We start from the raw sequence: 23,166 nt of genomic DNA on the forward strand, positions 1-23,166 counted from the left end.
CTTAACTGGTTTTTTCTATATTTACCTTGGTCATGCACATCATGTTTTATATTATGTCCACTAATGATCAGGTTTCACATTTCTATGCATATCCCTTATACTTAGTACATTTAATGTAGTAATTCATATTGTGTCTACATTTTTTCACTAATTTAGGGCTTGATGACTCCTCTCCATTCATTTTTGGGTAATTAATTGCTTTAGAGACTTAAAGACTTGGTGAGCCATCATACATCAAGGACCATGTCAGCTTTATTGCTTAATGTATTTACTTTTTATGTTGCACGTCATGTATCGGTTAGGTACGGACCACTTATTTTGATATTGTAGAAAGGTTTGTCAAGACTATGTAAGACTTCCACTTTGAAATGTCAAACTCTGTATTTGATATAAAATGCTTTACTTTTGTCTATAACTATATGTATATGTATGTCTAGTGGTTTGTGTATGGTCTCTTAGGGTCATATGTGTTATGCCAGATCTAGGGTGTACTTAGGGTCGTGAAAAACTTGTTATTCAGAGCACAAGGTTTTAGAAAAAGTGTTAGCATGTCTGACAAGTCGCGTTGAGTATAGTCTTGTTGATAAGTGTGAAGCGCAACACATTTATGAATGGGACTCTACAAAGCATTTAGGAAACTCCACTTCTTTCATTAATCTAAGGTACTACCATAAGGTCTATCTCTATAATGATCCTCTTCCTAAATAGTGTATAATTCTTTTCAAGATATGGCCCCTCGAAGAGCTTATGTGATAAAGAATGCAACCAATGACAATGTGGAGCCAGAGGTTCCTTAAGTTTTGGTTGATCCATTGGATAGGCAAGTGATTAATGCCAAATTTCGAACGCTTTCCAAGTGTTGGCTAGAGCCATGACAGGCCAAGACAATAGAGAGGCTAATGCTCCACTGAATCAAATTATGGGTACGACGGCAACAAGGATAAGGTATTTCACTAGGATAAATCCTCTAGAATTCCATGCTTCCAAAGTTGATGATGATCCTGAAGAGTTCATGATGAGGCTTACATAATAGTAGGTATTATGGTTTTGTCTACGGTTGAGAAGGCGGCGTTGGCCGCTTATCAACTCACGGGTGTTGCTCAAGTGTGGTTTGAACAATGGAAGAGTGACAGGGTGGTTGATGCGGATCCTCTTGATTGAGAGAAATTAATGACAACTTTTCTTGATTATTTCTTTCCTTTCGAAATAATAGAAGTGAAAGTTATTGCGTTCATTAACCTCAGACAAGGAAAAATGAGTGCGAAGGATTTTTCTTTGAAGTTTACTCAATTGTCTAAGTATGCTCCAACTATGATTGTTGATTCTAGGGCAAGATGAGTAAGTTTGTGTCAGGTGTGTGCAATTTGGTTGTCAAAGAATGTCGTACCGCCATGTTGACATAATAAATGGATCTTTCCTGGTTGATGATATATACCAGAAAAATTGAAGACGAAAAGTTCAAGGAAAGGGCAAAAGAGTCCAAGAGGGAAAAGACTAATAATGTTACGTTTTCTCATTTTAGGTCTGGCGGACAAGGCATCCTTAATTATGGCAAAAGGTCTTTGGTCAAGGTTCCTCTAATGCTTTGATAACGCTCAAACTACTCTTCAAAAATAATTAAAAATAGTAGGCCGATATTGTTAATAAAAGTACCCAAGTAAGAGTCAGGATCAAATCCCATAAAGAGTAGTATAACTTTATGGATCCAATTAATGAATTAGAATGCAACTAATCTAATTGTAATGAAAGGGAACTTGGGTGGATCATTCCACCAAAAGTGTATCAAGTAGTTTCATAATCAAGTAGGAAACATGAACTTAAATAAAACAAAGACTAAAGAAGATTAAGTAGATCTAGGGGTGTAAGGGAATGCATTGATACTAACTAGGGGTAAAGTTGCATTGCTTAGAAATGATTAAAAACTACAAATAAGTTGGGTCATCTTTGATGACGGTATTATTCTTTCAAATCTTATCACATCAATTCATAGAATCTCATTTCAGTACCATCTATGTACAAAACTAAACAACCCTATACCATGTTTCAATCACCTAGAATTTGTCTTTTTTAAGCACCAATTAGAGATCTAACGTAGAATTAAGTCTGCCATCTTAATTCCTAAATTACCCACATGACAATTATCTCAAATTCATAGAAATCAACAAGAAAAATAGAGAAATACAAACTACCCACTAGTTTATATTAACACCTAACCCCATAATTACACACTTAGAGATTGGGGTTTTAGCCACACATCACAAAGAGTAAAAAATTATACCTTTCAATATAATGTCATGAGTAACATGAAATTAAGTAGTTATAATCAATACCCACTTCGTTTCTACCCTTTGTTAATTACAAGGGTTGAATTTAAAACCCCACACTAGAAGTTTTGTTTTGGAGTTTTTTCTCATGTTTCTAAGTGCAAAACTAATCAAATTTGGAACTCCCTATTTCTATCTCTTCTTAGTTATTTATACTTTTCAAAAAGATTCTTTTGTTTCCCATTTGGTGACATAAGTCAAGCTCACCAAACCAATTCCTCGGATTGTCGTTCTTGTCGTTCAGCTTGCCCTTTACTGGCTCTAGGCTTCTGTTCTTTAAATATCTGACGGTGGTCTTGATGGAATCCGCCTTTCACTTTTGGCGGTTCGCCGATTATCACTTTTAGGCGTCTTTTGAACTTTCATTATTCTTTTAATCACTGTCACATTCGGTGATGGACCTCATGTTTATTTTCTTCACTTGACAGATAACTGATGTGTCTCTTCTTTGCCTATTTGACTTCAATACTTGGACCTTGTATCTGTTTGTATCGGCGAGATACCACCTCTTAGGTGATTCTCCCATTGTATTCGGCGATTATCAGACTGGAGTTTCTATTTTTTTAATATTGTTGCCCTTTTATTCAATCATGCATCTTTGCCTTGTCCCTTAGCCTTCATGGCTGAAAATCATCAAAAAAACATTATAATAGGGAGAAATTAGGAATTGAGGACATGAATTGTTGAGATAAATAGGCCTCAAATGAGTATAAATCTACCACTCATCAGAACCCCAACATAAACTTTTACTTGTCCACAAGTAAATTAAGAATACGAGTAGCTCAACCAAGATGTCTGCAACAGTTCTTAATGATAGCTTACATGCAAGCACCATTACAATACCGCTAATAATAGCACACTATATTCACTCAAGATCAAGAAACTTCAAATGATGACTAGTCGGTATCAACACAAGATCAAGCTCACTACAGCTTCTTTTATAATGCAATAGCATGTTTCAACAAATGCATTCAAGTGTCCTCACATCAACAACTATTACATGGTCTCACAAAGCAAATCAATAAAGAAGTAAGGAATCAATGCAACTCTTACTCTCCGAAAATATAAATACATGCAAGCTTTATCCCATAGGTTCAAATCATCACACAACCTTGTTCATGCAAGATCTTAAGGGTCTTTTAGGCTTGTAATGAGACTGGCAGTTAAGGTATGGTGAATTTGGCTCTATTACTTCACCTTTTTAAAGCATTGTTGCAATCATCTTCACCTCTTTTCAATTACATTTCATTCCTTTTCATTTGAGACTTTAAACTTTGATTTTTCAATCACTTTATTTTGAATTCCTTTCTTATTTCACTAATTTCTCTTTTTTTATAAGGAGGGGTCCCTTAAATTTTTAACTAACATCAAAGTTGAATCTCATTTCATCTTTCTTTTCCTTTCCAAACCCCCAACATAGGCTTTTTGCCTAAGTTCACTATTCAAATATACCAATGCTTCAAAAAGGATTTTGGGCGAGAAGTTAGGGACAATTTGGCTCAAGAGGTTTCAATATGGCTGTCAAAAAATAGCTTAGGCTCAAATGGTGCCAAAATAGATGCACACCCTTACAAGGTAGTCACACAGGGCTATGGAAATTTTAGTTCAGTCACAAATTTTCTGTAACACCTCAAAATTGATAAAGACTAGAAAGAGGTCAATTGAGCAAGTCACAAGCCCAAAACAGGACCATGGGACCCTCTAGGTGTGCCCTAAAGGGGTCGTGAAGGGGACCACAACCTGTTCTGGTGCTTTTGAAGATGTTCCAGAACTCCCCCAAACAGGTTCCCTCCCATGGACCTTTAGACGACCCATTGTGAGGATGACGAGCAGTACAAGTTGTCGTGAGGGGGTCAAGTCAGTGAGGGTTCTCCCTGAGTTACTGTTCAAGGACCACGGGTGACTAAATGGCCCGCGAAGCCCTACAGAGACCGTGAAGTCGTTCGTGAAGGGGTTGTTATGACTCGAGAGCAACCCCTAGAAGTAACACGGCGTATTCGACCTCGAAGAGGTCTTATACAAGCCCTTACCATATCATGAACATTAAAGCATATGAAAATAGTGGTAAATTTAAAACTTTTCTTGACAATCGAAGACTTTATAAAACAAGAGAGAGTCGGTGACACTATATCTCAAACCATCTATAGCATTAGACTTAAATCTCTTTTAATACAACTTAGGGACACGACCCTAACATAAATTGGAAAATATAATAATAAAGACATAAGTGAACAAGGTGGGTTCGTCCTCGAAACTATGAGGACTCCCCAAGTCTTCATTCCCAAGCTCCTTAGAAACCTATCTTCCAAGTATAAGACACAACATCTCCAAACCCTACACATTGTAAGAAATGTAGAAGAAGGGCTTAGCATGAAAGTACTAAGTATGGAAGCCATGAATAAAAACCATTAAAACATGCTTAAAAGGAGCATTTAGTTGAAACCATGCTTTATGCACTTTTGAACATCATCTTGAAAGAGTTGAAGGATCATAAGTCATAAACAACTCACATATAGTGCATCAAAGCACAAAGGGTAATAAACATCACCATAGGTATAAACTCTAATCATGGTCATAGTGCACATATCATTTATTACAAGACACACCACTCATGCATAGTTAATATCAAGACAATAACATCATAATAGAGCAACAACATAAGTAACCCTAAGTTCTACTTGTGCAATGCATAGTTAGGGTCCATAGTCCTATCGACACTAAGTATCACCTTTAGGACACTATGATCATATTTAACAAATATAAGTTCATACCAACATAAGCCAATATCACATCCATACTCATTTCATAGTAAAGCCACTACTTTAGTAACACCTAGGGAACACTTGTGCAATGTATGATTAGAATCCCATAATACTAACCTTACTAAGCATTCCTATAGGGCTACTGTCACGACCCGGGAGCACCCCCTAGTCGTAACCGGCGTACTCGACCTCGAAGAGGTCTAATACAAGCCTCTTAGCATTCATTCATCGCATAGACACCAAAACCATAAGGAATTAAAAACTTTCTTCACACACGAAGATACTTTCAATAAATAGCAAGCGGAAGACTTTATACAATATGTCTCAAAACCATCTAATACCTGAATATAACATTGGGACTAAGCCCACTCAAAACTTAAGCAAATACTAGAGAGACATAAAAAAAGGAACATGTTGGTTATTGCCCTCGAATCTATGAGGACTCACCAAGTCTTCATCTTCAACTCTTAAAAACCTATCAAGTAGCCATGACATATCACCATCTCCAAATCCCTACACTTTAGTCAAAAAGCGAAAGAAAGGGGTTAGCACAATTAAGTACTAAGTATGGAGACCATGCAAGAAAATATGCACAACGGACATTTACAAGAAATGTATGCTTTCATATCCTTTGATAAAACCTTTCCGTTACAAGTAAAAGAGACACAATACAAGTCAACATTAAAATATAAGACCATAGCCAACCATACATATACTTAACATAAATCCATATACAACCCATGCTTAACTTCAGAAGGACACATGTCATTTTATTACCATAGGACCTCTACCTAATATAACCTTAAGACACACTTGAGTGAGACAAGAAGTGACCGCCCACACAATCCTCTTCAAGCACACTTAAGTGTTCCCCAACATTACCTTAGATAAGGACTTTATAGGCAAAGTGCATAATCATACCCGATAGATAGCATATTAATGAGATGATATGTATAATGATGCTTACATAAAATAAATCATATTTAGTGGGGCGTAGTACATGTGTGGTGAGTGACCATCAATATAGTATTTCCAAGGCCTACCACCTCCCGAGCTAGGGACCAAGGTACAAACCCATCGATATGGTTATACGGGCCTACTACCCCCCGTACTAGGCAACCAAGGTACCAACCCCTCAATATGGTTATACGGGCCTACTACCCCCCGTACTAGGCAACCAAGGTACCAACCCCTCGATATGGTTATACGGGCCTACTACCCCCCGTACTAGGCAACCAATTCCAAAATCCATATAAATCAGCCCACCAACAACATACATATATATCAACCTTCATAATTTGATCATGGAAGCATGAAAACCATAAACATCACATAATAATTCCATTTCATGATAATATGCAAAATAGACCATAATAGGATGTGTAGTAGTAATTCCATAATTCAAGAGTTCATAAATAATCATAAGGACCCATAAAATTGAAATAGAAATAGAGGATAAATAGTTGGACTTGTGGAAAGGAAGGTTTCCACAATCAAACCCACATACCTCAACATGTTCACGAGTATATCAACCTTAGAAATACAATTACATAACTTATTTAACTTCTATTAGCTCAGTAATGATGATGTAAAATAGGATTATCATCATAAGTAAGCCTAGCATGTACAAATACAACTATGCTCCCAAAACAGGGAATCTGGCCAGCCTAGTACCTCATGTTGCATCTTAGATTTGAAAAGGAAAATGGCATAAATAGACTTTATAACCTTCATGAAAGATGTAGATACATCTCTTAGGGTTGCAAACAAACAAGGATCACCGCAAAATATATTTTGTACAAAAAGATATAGTCAAGACACTAGCCGCTGGTCATGCAGGATTTCAATTCTCGGCATCTGGGCAGAACTTGCCCTATGTTGCGTCCCATATTTCGTATCCATAACAGTAAAATTAGAATTTTACATAAACATAAAATTTGTAGGTATACGAGTTAGCTTTCCAAATCATATTTATTCACTGCAAACTAAGTTCTAGAGCAAGAGATATGCCTAAAATACAAAACACTATCCAACTCAAAAACAGGTGTCGTCACTTACATCCGAAAGGAATGCCATATCTTATCGATTCATATTCAACAAAGCTTCTAATGTATCAAGAAGAGGCACCTAAGTCTACTAAGTCAAGACACACATCACATTATAAAGATCCTTCACATTCCATCATCATCACATATGAACAATAATAGAGGACACACTTTCAATCACAATACAATAACACTTTAACCAAGATCACCTTGAGATCACATGAACACCTTTATATTCACAACATGATTGCCTTTACTTCATTTGATTCTCATTCAAGTCCTTCACATCACATTCACATATATGATATCATGTCAACACTGCAATTCCTCATATAATGCCTCCAAGGCCATAAACACAATACATTCAATAAGTAAACACCTCCACCATAAGTGGATCACACATCAATCTATCACAATTCTATATCAATTCTACCTTAACAATGAAGTTAGGTCCACTTACCCTTTTTCCCAAGCCACAATCACCATTCCTCAACTCTCCAACAATTCACAATAGATAAGCATAGATAATAATAGAAGTCAACTATTCAACTCAATCCAAGCATATTTCCATCATCATTCAATCATAAATAATAAACCCACTTCATAAGCCAACTTTAGGAAACTTGCCAAGACATGGGTTCATGGAAATTTCTTTCTTAAAACCATCAATAGACACCATTAATAACGTAAATCATCAAAAAAAATCATTTAATGCAAGTACCCATGCTTAGAATCGAAATTAGGATTTTTGTGTTTTTGGAAGAACTTTGAATCATTTGAATTGAGCTCCTTGAAAGGAAGAATAATCAAGGATAAAGAATCCCCATACCTCTAAGTTGAAAACCCACGAGAATTGAAGAAGAAGGAACTCAAAATCTTCAATCCTAGCTCCAACTTCTTCTTCTTCTTCTTCCCCTCTTCTTCTCTTCTTCACTCAAGGACCCTAGCTCTTACTCTTTTAAAATGGAACAAAAATGATCCACAATCAGCCTAACACAATAATATAACCTCAAAAGAAAAGATTTGTGAAAAGACCAAAATGCCCTTAAATTTCCGGACGGACTCCTTGCTCACTGCCCAACTTTCAAAAGGCATAACTCGCTCATACGAACTCGGAATCGAGCAAACTCGGTGGCGTTGGAAAGATCGTTCCAAGGGATTTCCAAACATAACTGGAACTACTCCTGGATCAACCTGAGCTAGGAGTTATGACTGCTCAAAGTTGGCCAAAAACTCACTGATTTCCCACACTTGACCAAATTTCCAGGTTCTGAACTTTTTCCAAAAGTGACTACTTCCAATTTCAATCTACTTCATATTCATTTTAAATTGTCGGATGTAACACAATTAAAATGAAATTACATAAAAACCCCTCATAGAACCTCATTATAAAGTCAACACAAAGTCATAGGCTCTTGCTTAACCTATCAGTTTCCGAGTCGTTACATTATCCCCCACTTGGGAACATTCGTCCTCGAATGACACTTTAAACACATAAGGGGTAACGACTCAAGTAAACAGTCCATCAACATGCATACAACATCAATACAAATGCATAAATATAGGAGGAAACATCAACTCCACATAGAAAGTCCCACACAACTTCATGCAATTCAAGAAAGTAGGCACTACATCTACTAACTCCTTATGCATCATCTTTACGTTTTCTCATTTCTCATTTCATTTAATTGGAGGTACTTCCTTCTCCAAAACTCGAGTAAGCATGCTCACATTATCACCTCATAAAGCAAAAAGACAACTTATGCTAAATGCACATTATGCAACTTTCTCATAGAAGCACTTTAGGCAATATCATCAAAACACTTTTAAACATGCTCATAAGTCAACTTATCATGGATGCATAATTACATGAGGAACAAAATTCATGAAAACTCATTTTCTCATTTAACAAGAATTCATTTAAAACATGCATGACATAAGGAAACCATGGAAAACTCTTTTTCACATAAGACTCCAAAACATAACCCAAGCTTGTAGGAACTCTTTTATTTTAGGCTTGAGTAAGCACATATAGAAGTAGGTAAGGATATCAACACTTCTCAACAACTTCACTACTCAACATACCATCCCCCACTTAAGGTTAAACCCAACTAAGGTCAACCTTAACATCTCATAAAAATTTCAATGAAGATACCATCAATCTTACCAAAACCATTCTTACCCAACTCTTTAATTCACTAAACCTCTTAAAATAAAACTTCAATCAAGCCTAACTCATGAACATCAAAGACACTTAAGGGCCTTACCATCTAGTCATATTATCCCCCACTTGGGAGAATACTCATACTAGTTCTTTCAAATTCACCTCCTTCCATCCTAATACTGGATCAAAACAACACTAGGCTTTTATACTCATTACACCTAGTATTTCTAAATCACCACACATTTCACAAATTCCTTCAACACGTCACAAAACTTCCTCATGACTAAGCCGAATACTACCAACAACACGCATAACCAAAGAAATCCCATTCATACTAAAGTCATCACCACAATCTTTCACCTCAAACCTACTAAGTCACAAAGACATAGTTGGCATCACAACCAACATTCTCTCTCCCTCAACCCTTGCAACATTAAAACTTCCTCAAAGTTTACACCCAAATGACCATCACATACAGAACAAGGGAAGACATTATAGAGAGAAACTCCATGGCACGACTAAAAGAATGAAGAAGTGAAACTTTCTTAGCACCCAATAGCCTCCTATTCATAATGTGGCGCGCTTCACATTATGAACAAGACTCTACTAGATGTGGTTTTAAGACAACCTAAGACCATCCCGGAAACTTATGCTCTGATACCAAGTTTGTCATGACCCGGGAGCACCCCCTAGTCGTAACCGGCGTACTCGACCTCGAAGAGGTCTAATACAAGCCTCTTAGCATTCATTCATCGTATAGACACCAAAACCATAAGGAATTAAAAACTTTCTTCACACACGAAGATACTTTCAATAAATAGCAAGCGGAAGACTTTATACAATATGTCTCAAAACCATCTAATACCTGAATATAACATTGGGACTAAGCCCACTCAAAACTTAAGCAAATACTAGAGAGACATAAAAAAAGGAACATGTTGGTTATTGCCCTCGAATCTATGAGGACTCACCAAGTCTTCATCTTCAACTCTTAAAAACCTATCAAGTAGCCATGACATATCACCATCTCCAAATCCCTACACTTTAGTCAAAAAGCGAAAGAAAGGGGTTAGCACAATTAAGTACTAAGTATGGAGACCATGCAAGAAAATATGCACAACGAACATTTACAAGAAATGTATGCTTTCATATCCTTTGATAAAACATTTCCGTTACAAGTATAAGAGACAAAATACAAGTCAACATTAACATATAAGACCATAGCCAACCATACATATACTTAACATAAATCCATATACAACTCATGCTTAACTTTAGAAGGACACATGTCATTTTATTACCATAGGACCTCTACCTAATATAACCTTAAGACACACTTGAGTGAGACAAGAAGTGACCGCCCACACAATCCTCTTCAAGCACACTTAAGTGTTCCCCAACATTACCTTAGATAAGGACTTTATAGGCAAAGTGCATAATCATACCCGATAGATAGCATATTAATGAGATGATATGTATAATGATGCTTACATAAAATAAATCATATTTAGTGGGGCGTAGTACATGTGTGGTGAGTGACCATCAATATAGTATTTCCAAAGCCTACCACCCCCTTGGAGAGGCGAAAGAGGTACAAACCCCTCAATGTGGTTACCCGGGCCTACCACCCCCCGAGCTAGGGACCAAGGTACAAACCCATCGATATGGTTATACGGGCCTACTACCCCCCGTACTAGGCAACCAAGGTACCAACCCCTCAATATGGTTATACGGGCCTACTACCCCCCGTACTAGGCAACCAAGGTACCAACCCCTCGATATGGTTATACGGGCCTACTACCCCCCGTACTAGGCAACCAATTCCAAAATCCATATAAATCAGCCCACCAACAACATACATATATATCAACCTTCATAATTTGATCATGGAAGCATGAAAACCATAAACATCACATAATAATTCCATTTCATGATAATATGCAAAATAGACCATAATAGGATGTGTAGTAGTAATTCCATAATTCAAGAGTTCATAAATAATCATAAGGACACATAAAATTGAAGTAGAAATAGAGGATAAATAGTTGGACTTGTGGAAAGGAAGGTTTCCACAATCAAACCCACATACCTCAACATGTTCACGAGTATATCAACCTTAGAAATACAATTACATAACTTATTTAACTTCTATTAGCTCAGTAATGATGACGTAAAATAGGATCATCATCATAAGTAAGCCTAGCATGTACAAATACAACTATGCTCCCAAAACAGGGAATCTGGCCAGCCTAGTACCTCATGTTGCATCTTAGATTTGAAAAGGAAAATGGCAGAAATAGACTTTATAACCTTCATGAAAGATGTAGATACATCTCTTAGGGTTGCAAACAAACAAGGATCACCGCAAAATATATTTTGTACAAAAAGATATAGTCAAGACACTAGCCGCTGGTCATGCAGGATTTCAATTCTCGGAATCTGGGCAGAACTTGCCCTATGTTGCGTCCCTTATTTCGTATCCATCACAGTTAAATTAGAATTTTACATAAACATAAAAGTTGTAGGTATACGAGTTAGCTTTCCAAATCATATTTATTCACTGCGAACAAAGTTTAGAGCAAGAGATATGCCTAAAATACCAAACACTATCCAGCTCAAAAACAGGTTTCGTCACTTACATCCGAAAGGAATGCCATATCCTATCGATTCATATTCAACAAAGCTTCTAATGTATCAAGAAGAGGCACCTAAGTCTACTAAGTCAAGACACACATCACATTATAAAGATCCTTCACATTCCATCATCATCACATATGAACAATAATAGAGGACACACTTTCAATCACAATACAATAACACTTTAACCAAGATCACCTTGAGATCACATGAACACCTTTATATTCACAACATGATTGCCTTTACTTCATTTGATTCTCATTCAAGTCCTTCACATCACATTCACATATATGATATCATGTCAACTCTTCAATTCCTCATATAATGCCTCCAAGGCCATAAACACAATACATTCAATAAGTAAACACCTCCACCATAAGTGGATCACACATCAATCTATCACAATTCTATATCAATTCTACCTTAACAATGAAGTTAGGTCCACTTACCCTTTTTCCCAAGCCACAATCACCATTCCTCAACTCTCCAACAATTCACAATAGATAAGCATAGATAATAATAGAAGTCAACTATTCAACTCAATCCAAGCATATTTCCATCATCATTCAATCATAAATAATAAACCCACTTCATAAGCCAACTTTAGGAAACTTGCCAAGACATGGGTTCATGGAAATTTCTTTCTTAAAACCATCAATAGACACCATTAATAACGTAAATCATCAAAAAAAATCATTTAATGCAAGTACCCATGCTTAGAATCGAAATTAGGATTTTTGTGTTTTTGGAAGAACTTTGAATCATTTGAATTGAGCTCCTTGAAAGGAAGAATAATCAAGGATAAAGAATCCCCATACCTCTAAGTTGAAAACCCACGAGAATTGAAGAAGAAGGAACTCAAAATCTTCAATCCTAGCTCCAACTTCTTCTTCTTCTTCTTCCCCTCTTCTTCTCTTCTTCACTCAAGGACCCTAGCTCTTACTCTTTTAAAATGGAACAAAAATGATCCACAATCAGCCTAACACAATAATATAACCTCAAAAGAAAAGATTTGTGAAAAGACCAAAATGCCCTTAAATTTCCGGACGGACTCCTTGCTCACTGCCCAACTTTCAAAAGGCATAACTCGCTCATACGAACTCGGAATCGAGCAAACTCGGTGGCGTTGGAAAGATCGTTCCAAGGGATTTCCAAACATAACTGGAACTACTCCTGGATCAACCTGAGCTAGGAGTTATGACTGCTCAAAGTTGGCCAAAAACTCACTGATTTCCCACACTTGACCAAATTTCCAGGTTCTGAACTTTTTCCAAAAGTGACTACTTCCAATTTCAATCTACTTCATATTCATTTTAAATTGTCGGATGTAACACAATTAAAATGAAATTACATAAAAACCCCTCATAGAACCTCATTATAAAGTCAACACAAAGTCATAGGCTCTTGCTTAACCTATCATTTTCCGAGTCGTTACAGCTACCTTAATCATGCACTTTATCCTTAAGACCTCATTATAAACAATAGTCATAAGTAAAGAACCAATCATGTGTACCATTTGAATATAAAGACAAGCCACTCATAACAACTATCCATTCAATATAGATGCATGCATTCATTTCATAACAATATGTAAAGGAACCATCTACCACATCCTACCAAGTCTACTAGTGCAATGTATGAGTGAAGTCCTATATCCCCACTCCTACTTAGCAAAGTTACCAAGAAGTTATAGAATAGTTCATGCTCCATTCATTATCTTATTATTTAGTAAAGAATAAACTTAATCGACATAGACCATGTGAGCTACATGGAATCCGGTGTTCTACTCCCACACCGAAAGGATAGTGTTCTACTTGCCAAGGTAGAACCATCGTAATAGATGCTATATGGATCCATTAGCTAATACCTATGTGGGCAAACATAGTTATGGAACAAGGAGATTGTTACTAGGAACCCGGACTTGCTAAACGTAGTAGGTTTCCATCTCATGAGACAACATATATATTGGGAACCCAGACTTGCTAAACGTAGAAGGAACCTATATAGGAAGCCACACTTGCTAAACGTAAAAGCTTCCATCTCATTTTCATGTTCACTCGGTGCTAAGCAAAATTTCCCTTTAAAGTAGTGTTAAGCCTTTACTTACAATTTAATTCAATAAGGAATGCATTAGGGACTCAACCCATCATTCATCATCTAGATCAAAGGTTTCATTCATTTCATATTCATATAATGTTTATGAGAATTACCTTTTATTCAACATATCAACACTGCCATAATCATAACATAACATTCATACTCACATCCTAGCATACATAGTCATATCTGCATGGTCATGTACATTTCATGCATAATAGTATGTAAAGGTCCATATGAGAATTAGCCTTTCAATTGACACCATAGACATATCATATTCCTATTTATGCATGGAGTGTGTGTGTGTGCATGATTGTCCTTACAATGGCACAACAACAACAACATTAACATCATAGACACCTCCCTTGTCAAGGGGGTCATAACATATATATAATATCCCAACTCATGCACAATTCACATATATTGCATTTAAGGATCTTAGACCATCTACATCACCTATCTAACATTCATACAATAGACAAGGATACATTCATCATTCAAGTAGGTCATTCATGGCATGTATAGAATTATATATCTAAATAGGGGATTATCTGGGTAGGGTCCTTCCACAATAGCACCTCATACAATTCAACATATAGACCATACCATGTTCATAACATATCATTCATATTCATAATGTATCATACTTAAGGGTTGTACGGAAAAGGGACCTTGTCTCAACACTACAATTCATACTAACAAGTAAGAATCTCCACCATAAGTGGATTAAACCATTCATACAAAGGATACATAGTAAGTAAAGATCTCCATCTCAAGTGGATCAACAAATCAATAGAAGACTACTTACCAATTGAAAACATTCATTCATAGCCATCAAGGCTTTCTTCAAGATTCAACCCTATTTTCTTGATTTTCATACATCATATAGGATAACATCACAATTCAATACTTAATTACATGAAAACATACTATATTCTCATCCTTCATTCATCATTCAAGACATACTAGGGTTTAGATTTGAGAAAGAAGTGAAATTCATGGGTCTTGTGGAAATTTGTTCAAAAACCATAACAATTACATGAATTCATCCACAAATATTCATATATACTCATAATTAACCAGTATAGATCAATGGAATCTATTTTAGAAAGAGACCCACGAATTTGATTGACAACCTAGAAATTGGGGATCTTTGAAATCTTAGTCGAAAAGGCTTCTTGGCGATAGCTAACCAAAAATAAAGGACTCCCATACCTTAATGAAACTTTGCCACGAATTTGGGCCGAAAACCTTGGAGCTTGAACCCTAATCTTGGACCTTGAATTCCCTTCTATGGAGGAACTTTGTAGAGAGACAAACATTGGAAATGAGATGAACTTTTTATTTTGAAGTGGGTGTTTGTGAAAGTGATTAATTTTGGGGATTGTTTAATATAAGATCCCTTATATAGTTATTTAGAAATAATATAAAATATACCCACTTTCTAATTTAACTTAAAAATAATATTTACGAAAATGCCCCTGCACATATTGACTTAGCCAAAAAAAACTAAGGAAATGTTTAAGGAAGCATTTAAGGTCCTTGAAGTGATCCACTAGCCTTGGACCCTCCCTTGGAATTTTCCCTTGGCTTTTTAAAGCTAAGGCATATCCATGGATGTATTCAAAAGGCCTATTAATACCGTATATATATTTATTTAAAAATAATATAGACTATACCCATTTAATTTGGACGAAAAAGGAAATTATGAAATTACCCCTTTTTATGCCTCTCTTGGATTGCCCAAATAAAACTAAGGCAATTGCCAAGGGAGCTCTTAAGGCCCTTGAATTGATGTACCTTCCTTAAACCCTTTCTTGGACTTGCCTTTAGATTTTTAAAGCTAAGGCATAAGTGTACAAGGGAGTACATGGCAGTGGGCCCCCATATGCACACATGCACTGCCAAATGTACTAGGGCAACCCCACGCGTGGTGGTCCCTATTCGGTGTGGCCCTTTTTGTCTTTATACCCTCACGTCTAAATCCCCTTAAAAACAAAGTAATTGTTTAAGGGACCTTTTAAGTGTCGTGGACTGCTTTAAGTCCCTTGAACCAATGTGTGAACTGCCTACTTGCCCAAAATGGCTAAGTCAAAGTTCACGAGGCCCTTCAAGGTAAGTGAACTACTTCACGTGCCTTGAAGCCTCTCTTGAACAGATGCCCTTTTTGCTCACACGGCTAAGGCATTTGTTCAAGGGAGCTTCTAACGGCAGTGATGCCTTTTACCTCCCTTGAACCTTCTCTTGAAAATATACTTAGTCAAAATTTGGACTATTTTTACAAAACCACATTTATGCATAAACTTTTAAGAATCATACGTTAGGCTCTAGTTTGACCTTGCATTTTCCGGAGTGTTGCACTAGATTTAGTCAAGCCTTAACTAGGTCTTACTAGTCCGTACGGGGTGTTACAATATCTCCCCCTTAGGAATATTCGTCCTTGAATGACACTTGAAACACTTTTTGGATATAAAGACTCAAGACTAGCAGCCCAAAAGAGCATGAAACATCACAATACTGCACAACTCAAAAAATGCACTATTCACAATGCGCACATATTCAAAGGAGGAAACTTAACTCTAATTCAACATAGTCAATGAAAATATAAGGTAGTAGGAATTACATTTATCAATCCATAAGCATGACATTATCATGTTTAGTTATGTTCAAGCAGGAACTACCTTCTCCTAGTCATAACATACTCACATGCCATCATAAAGCTCATATGCAAGTTTCCATGTTCAATAGCACTCTTTCAAGGAGGAACTTCTCAACTCCTCACTAAGACATGCTCATATCTTATTTTCATGAAGTACAATAGATCACTTATAACCAATGAACTACAACATGAGGGAAACAACTCACACAAACTCATTTACATTGAAAAACACAAGTTTTTATGGAAATGCACAACCCTCATTAAACCACATAAACTTGGGAGGAACTACCTCCTCCACTCTCTAGGCAAGTTCAACACCATATAAGGAGCTAATATGTCATTTCATAAGCACACATTCAAGCATATTCATGAATTCACATCATGAAGTTAAGTATGCCATATTACACACAATGCACAACTTAGGAGAGAATCTTCATTTTAAAACACACCTCATACAACATGAGAAAATAGGGACTACCTCTACAAGCTCAATATGCATGCAACTTAGACATATTCCATTTCATCGGAGGAAATTTTCTTCTCCAATTCCAATCATGCTTATCATATTAACTTAAGCCAACTATGCAATTACTTCTTAAAGAGCACATTTAGACAATTTCAATAATATTAGCTAGGACGACCATCTCCCCCTTTAGGAGTGAGCCTAAACCAACACTTCTAAACATCATGAATCACAAGATCATAGAAAGAGTTACATTTTCTCATCAAAAGCAAGCTCAACACAATCAACATGGAGCCTAAGTTCCATTTAGTCAACACAGAACTAAGCATTTTCATCACACCATCTCGTGAAGCCAAATATGCCATCTCTATACTAGAATGCACAACAACATGAGAAATTTGTAAATCATGGGAAATCCATTTTTTTATTTTATTTTTTCTTTCAAAATAATAATATTTCAAAAGCATGCCTAACATAAGGAGATCATGGAAAATTCCAATACACTCATGAATCCTAAACATAAAACAAGCCCATAAAGGAACTCTTGGTCTCAAGCTAGAATAGAAATAGGAGAAGGGATGACGATTTTGGGACTCTCAGTCAAAATTGCTATCCAAGCACATGATCTCCCTCTTGGGAGTAAGCCCCCTTTTTACAAAAAAAAACCTCAAATACTACTCCTTTTGAGCTACCCTAAGCTTTTCGAAGATTCATTAAAACCTTACCGGGTTCTAAAACTAATAGAGGTCTACTAATCATGTATCCAAACCCTACCAAGGTTAGCAAAAGTATCTCTATTGAACAAAGAGATGAGGATGTTGGGATTTCAACAAGTCATGCTTTCTAAGCACACCATCCCCTCCCTAGGAGGAAGCCCTCACTACCACCCTTATGAAAACTTCTTTCAAGCACTCCTAAAGACATAACCAAACTCACATTTTTCCCTCTTTGCAAAAGTCTATGGTCCTCATTATCTATAAATACCACGCTCATATGACACAATAAATACTAAATCTAAAATAGGAAGAAATTATGCTCAATTGTCATCTTACTCAAAAGGTGGTAACTAATACACACTCAAGAGGATCATATTCTTCTAACCATCTCAGCCCTATCATTAATAAAAACACACCATGTACGCAACCCACCCATACTAAGAGTCACATCAAGGTCTTACATGCCAAGTTCCACCAAGTCAACAAGAGTATTTCTTGGGAACAAGGTAAAGGGACATCTTCCATAAACCATTTTTACTATCTTTAAACCATTAACCGGGGTAAAATTTGAAAAAGGTTCAATTAATTCATCCGGAGAACTCTAAGCCTCATAGCCTCATAAGGCATCATACAGGATAAGTTAATATCATAACTCAACATAGCACTTCCTCTCACATGAAATTACCAACATATCGGTAACTTCATCCAAAAAGTATTACAAATCAACCCTAGTAGCATCCCTTTCTAAGGCCTTCGCTAGGATATCACTCAAGGTCTCATATAAGTCTACCACTCCGGTTCTAAGTTGTTTAAACTCACTAAACCACATAAGGTGAGAATCCAAGCAAACCTATTTCATAAACATCAAGGGTACTCAATGACCTTACCATCTAAGCACATTATCCCTCACTTGGGGTAAGCCTAAACAAACACTTTACAACATTCCTTCTTTCAATTCTAAGGTCGGAGCAAGTCATAACTAAACCTTCACATTCACCACACAAGATGATTCTAAGCCATAGAGTATTACACTTTAACCTCTTTCAAGGAGTCTACTCACTCAACAACCCTAGGCACCACCTAAGCACTTCTATTCATCAAAATCCAACACATCCTAAACTCATTAGGGCTAAGTTGGGTTATACCAATAACCACATATGGCCATAACTAAACCCATGAATACTAAAAACAAGACAAAAGTTCACCATATCCTATTTATCAAGTCACAAAAGACCAGTATTACCGGAATTAATCCTACAAGGTTCATCACCTTAGATATCTCATCTATGGACTATAGAGGTTCTTCCTCTACCCTTGACCCATAGAAATTCTGAAATACAATAAAACATAAAACACATACCGGAACCCTTAAGATCCACTACCACACACTCTTTTAGACTAAGGGGTAGAAATCCTTTCTTGGTTACACCTTTTGGGGATACTTTGAAGATTTTTGACCAAGAAACCTTTTTCTTTTTCATTAAAGTTGGATCAAGACAACTCTAGACCATTTCAACCCTTATCATCACTTTCGGTGGGGTCTACCAACCAACTATGCCTAGGTATTATCTAAGCAGCTTACTCAAATGACCATACTTAAGATCAATATTAAAAGATAACTAACCCTTTGAAGTTGGTCATTACTTACACTTCTTCTTCTTCACCCTAACTAGGTGGTACGTGCAACCCTCAAAGTCAACTTTAAAACACATCATAATCCCAACCTATGGCATAGATTCTTCACCCTTCCACTCTCAGAAAGCTTATGTAGGGACTAGCAATTTAAGCATACGGGTTCTACCATCAACTAAACATAACCTCACAATTACCTTGCTAGGTAGGCACGCTATCTCCCCCTTTTGGATTAAGCCTACACAAGTCTTTCTAACCAACCTTCACTACACAAAGGCAACTACGAAGTCTTATTCACACTAGACACAATATATCACCCAAAAGTTCACAAATCACATAGCCATAATTGGCATCACAACCAACCTTTCTCCCTCTATCTTTCTAGCGAGAGCCCTTCAAGTGGTCACAACCTAAAGACCATCGGATAAGGGATAAGAGAGAGAGCTTATAGATCTATGGCACGACTTAGAGAATGAAGAAGTAAAGTTTCCTAATGTCCTATAGCCTCTCGCTCAAAGATGTGTCGCGACTCACACCGATGAACAAGACTCTACTAGACGTGGTTTGAGACATCCTAAGACCATTCCATAACATTATGCTCTGATACCAAATTTCTTACAACCCGAGAGCACCCCCTAGTCGTAACACGGTGTATTCGACCTCGAAAAAGTCTTATACAAGCCCTTAGCATATCATGAACATTAAAGCATATGAAAATAGCGGAAAATTTAAAACTCTCATTTACAATCACAGACTTTATAAAATAAGAGAGAGCCTATGACACTATGTATCAAACCACTATAACATTAGACTTTAATCTATTTTAATACAACATAGGGACACAACCCTTACATAAATCTAAAAATATAATAATAAAGACATAAGTGAACAAGGTGGGTTCATCCTCGAAACTATGAGGACTCCCCAAGTCTTCATTCCCAAGCTCCTTAGAAACCTATCTTCCAAGTATAAGACACCACATCTCCAAACCCTACACTTTGTAAGAAATGTAGAAGAAGGGGTTAACACAAAAGTACTAAGTATGTAAGCCATGCATTAAAACCATTAAAGAATACTTAAAAGGGGAATTTAGTTGAAACCATGCTTTATGCACTTTTGAACAACATCTTGAAAGAGTTGAAGGATCATAAGTCATAAACAACTCACATATAGTTCATCAAAGCACAAAAGGTAATAAACATCACCATAGGCATAGTCTCTAATCATGGTCATAGTGCACATATCATTTATTACAAGACACACCACTCATGCATAGTTAATATCAAGACAATAACATCATAATAGAACAACAACATAAGTAACCCTAAGTTCTACTTGTGCAATGCATAGTTAGGGTCCATAGTCCTATCTACACTAAGTAACACCTATAGGCCACTATGATCATACTTAACATAAGTTCATACCAACATAAGCCAATATCACATCCAAACTCATTTCATAGTAAAGCCACTACTTTAGTAACACCTAAGGAACACTTGTGCAATGTGTGATTAGCATCCCATAATACTAACCTCACTAAGCACTCCTATAGGGCTACCTTAATCATGCACTTTATCCTTTAGACCTCATTATGAACAATAGTCATAAGTAAAGAACCAATCATGTGTACCATTGAATATAAAGACAAGTCACTCATAACAACCATCCATTCAATATACATGCATACATTCATTTCATAACAATATGTAAAGGAACCATCTACCACATCCTACCAAGTCTACTAGTGCAATGTATGAGTTAAGTCCCATACCCCCACTACTACTTAGCATACTTACCAAGAAGTTATAGAGTAGTTCATGCTCCATTCATTATCTTATTATTTAGGGAAGAATAAACTTAACCGACATAGACCATGTGAACTACATGGAATCCGGTGTTCCACTCCCACACCGAAAAGAGAGTGTTCTACTTGCCAAGGTAGAACCATCATAATAGCTTCTAGGTGGATCCATTAGCTAATACCTATGTGGGCAAACATAGTTATGGAACAAGGAGATTGTTACTAGGAACCCGGACTTGCTAAACGTAGAAGGAACCCATATTGTAGCGACCCTTTCAAAACGGTACCCCTACTTAAAAAAGAAATCTAATTAAAATACTCGCGACATTCCAAACCAATTAATGAGGCATACTGATTTTAATCTAGTAGAGGGATTAGATTCATAACGAACTCAAAAAATAAAATAAAAAATAAAAATCTAGGCAATTAACCGACCAGATCTTTATGCAAATATTAACCTTACACTCGAGGCGAAATAACAAGAATATTACATTTTGGAGTACCGAAATCAGCCAACTCATGCTTCACACAACTTTCAATACATATAGCAAATTAGTATATTACAAAACTTGGGTATACACACCCCAAAAATATAAAAAAAAATGTATAATCATACTTATATTACAACCCATGGTGACATGACCAAATCAGCCCCCAAAATCTCATGTAAATATACAGCATAAAGATCATGTACAAGTCCAAAGGTTTATACAAAATATAGATGCCTATATGCAAATGTGATCTTCCTTAAGGCTTTCAAAATCTCCATCATCAATGGCCAGCTTCAAGCATCATCGCGAACGGCCCCTACGATAGAAACAACTATCGCTAAGCATATAGCTTAGTGGTGTGCAAACTATAGGTTTGGACCCCTTAAATTCACCAAGTTATCATTCTCAAGTCAAGGGCAACACGATTGAAATAAAATCAGTAAATCAAGTAACCAATATACAAGGAGTATCAAGTTCAATATTTAAAGGTCCAAATGTGAAGAAAGCACATAACACAACTTTTCAAGAGATTCAATAACAAGGCTCACCCAATATATACATCATGTCGTCACACCAGGCACGAGCAGGTGTCAAGAAGGGTCAAAATCCAATAATCAAGAGAACCAAAAACCATATTAAAAATGGCTTTCTAGTTCGTACTTAAAATGGACAACTTCCATTCTTAAGACGGACTAAAAATCCAGAGTCAAGATGGAGAATGATCCGAACCAAGAGGCATGCCAAGAGTGACAAAGTCACAGCCACAAGATGTACAAGGTCCCAACAAGAGTGCCAAATGATCAAATAGTCCGTACAAGGGGGCGAGTTACAGAAGCGTCTTTAAGGTATTAAAGAATACCAATACGACAATGCAAAGTGACAAGAGGTAACCAAGGTACCAAGATAACTTTCAGATACACCAGTAGGTAAAAAAGAGTACAAGTATAAGTTTATACACATCCCTCAGTTCTTTAGCACAAAAACAGTCCAACACAACTTCACGAGTTCAAATCGTAGACCAACCAGCGTATCAAAGTCGTCAACTCGTACACGAGGATATACAACCTTTAAAAAATGAATTCAATCGCTTATTTACTTTCTAGTAGCTCAATAAATATGGCATAACACAGGGTTATCATCACAAGTAAGCCTAACTTGTACAAATACGACTATACTCCCGAAACAGAAATTCTGCCCAATAAAAGCACTTCATGTCGCAACTTAGATTTGAAACAGAAAACGGCCAAAATGGAATTTATATCCTTCATAAAAGATGTAGGTACATCTTTTAAGCTTGCAAAAAATCAATAATCACCGCAAAATATGCTTTGCACAAAAAGATATAAATAAAACACTAACAGTTGAACATACAGGA

This window comes from Solanum verrucosum, unplaced genomic scaffold, assembly GCF_900185275.1.
Source record: "Solanum verrucosum unplaced genomic scaffold, falcon-dt-bn FXZP01000074.1, whole genome shotgun sequence".
Taxonomy (NCBI): domain Eukaryota; kingdom Viridiplantae; phylum Streptophyta; class Magnoliopsida; order Solanales; family Solanaceae; genus Solanum; species Solanum verrucosum.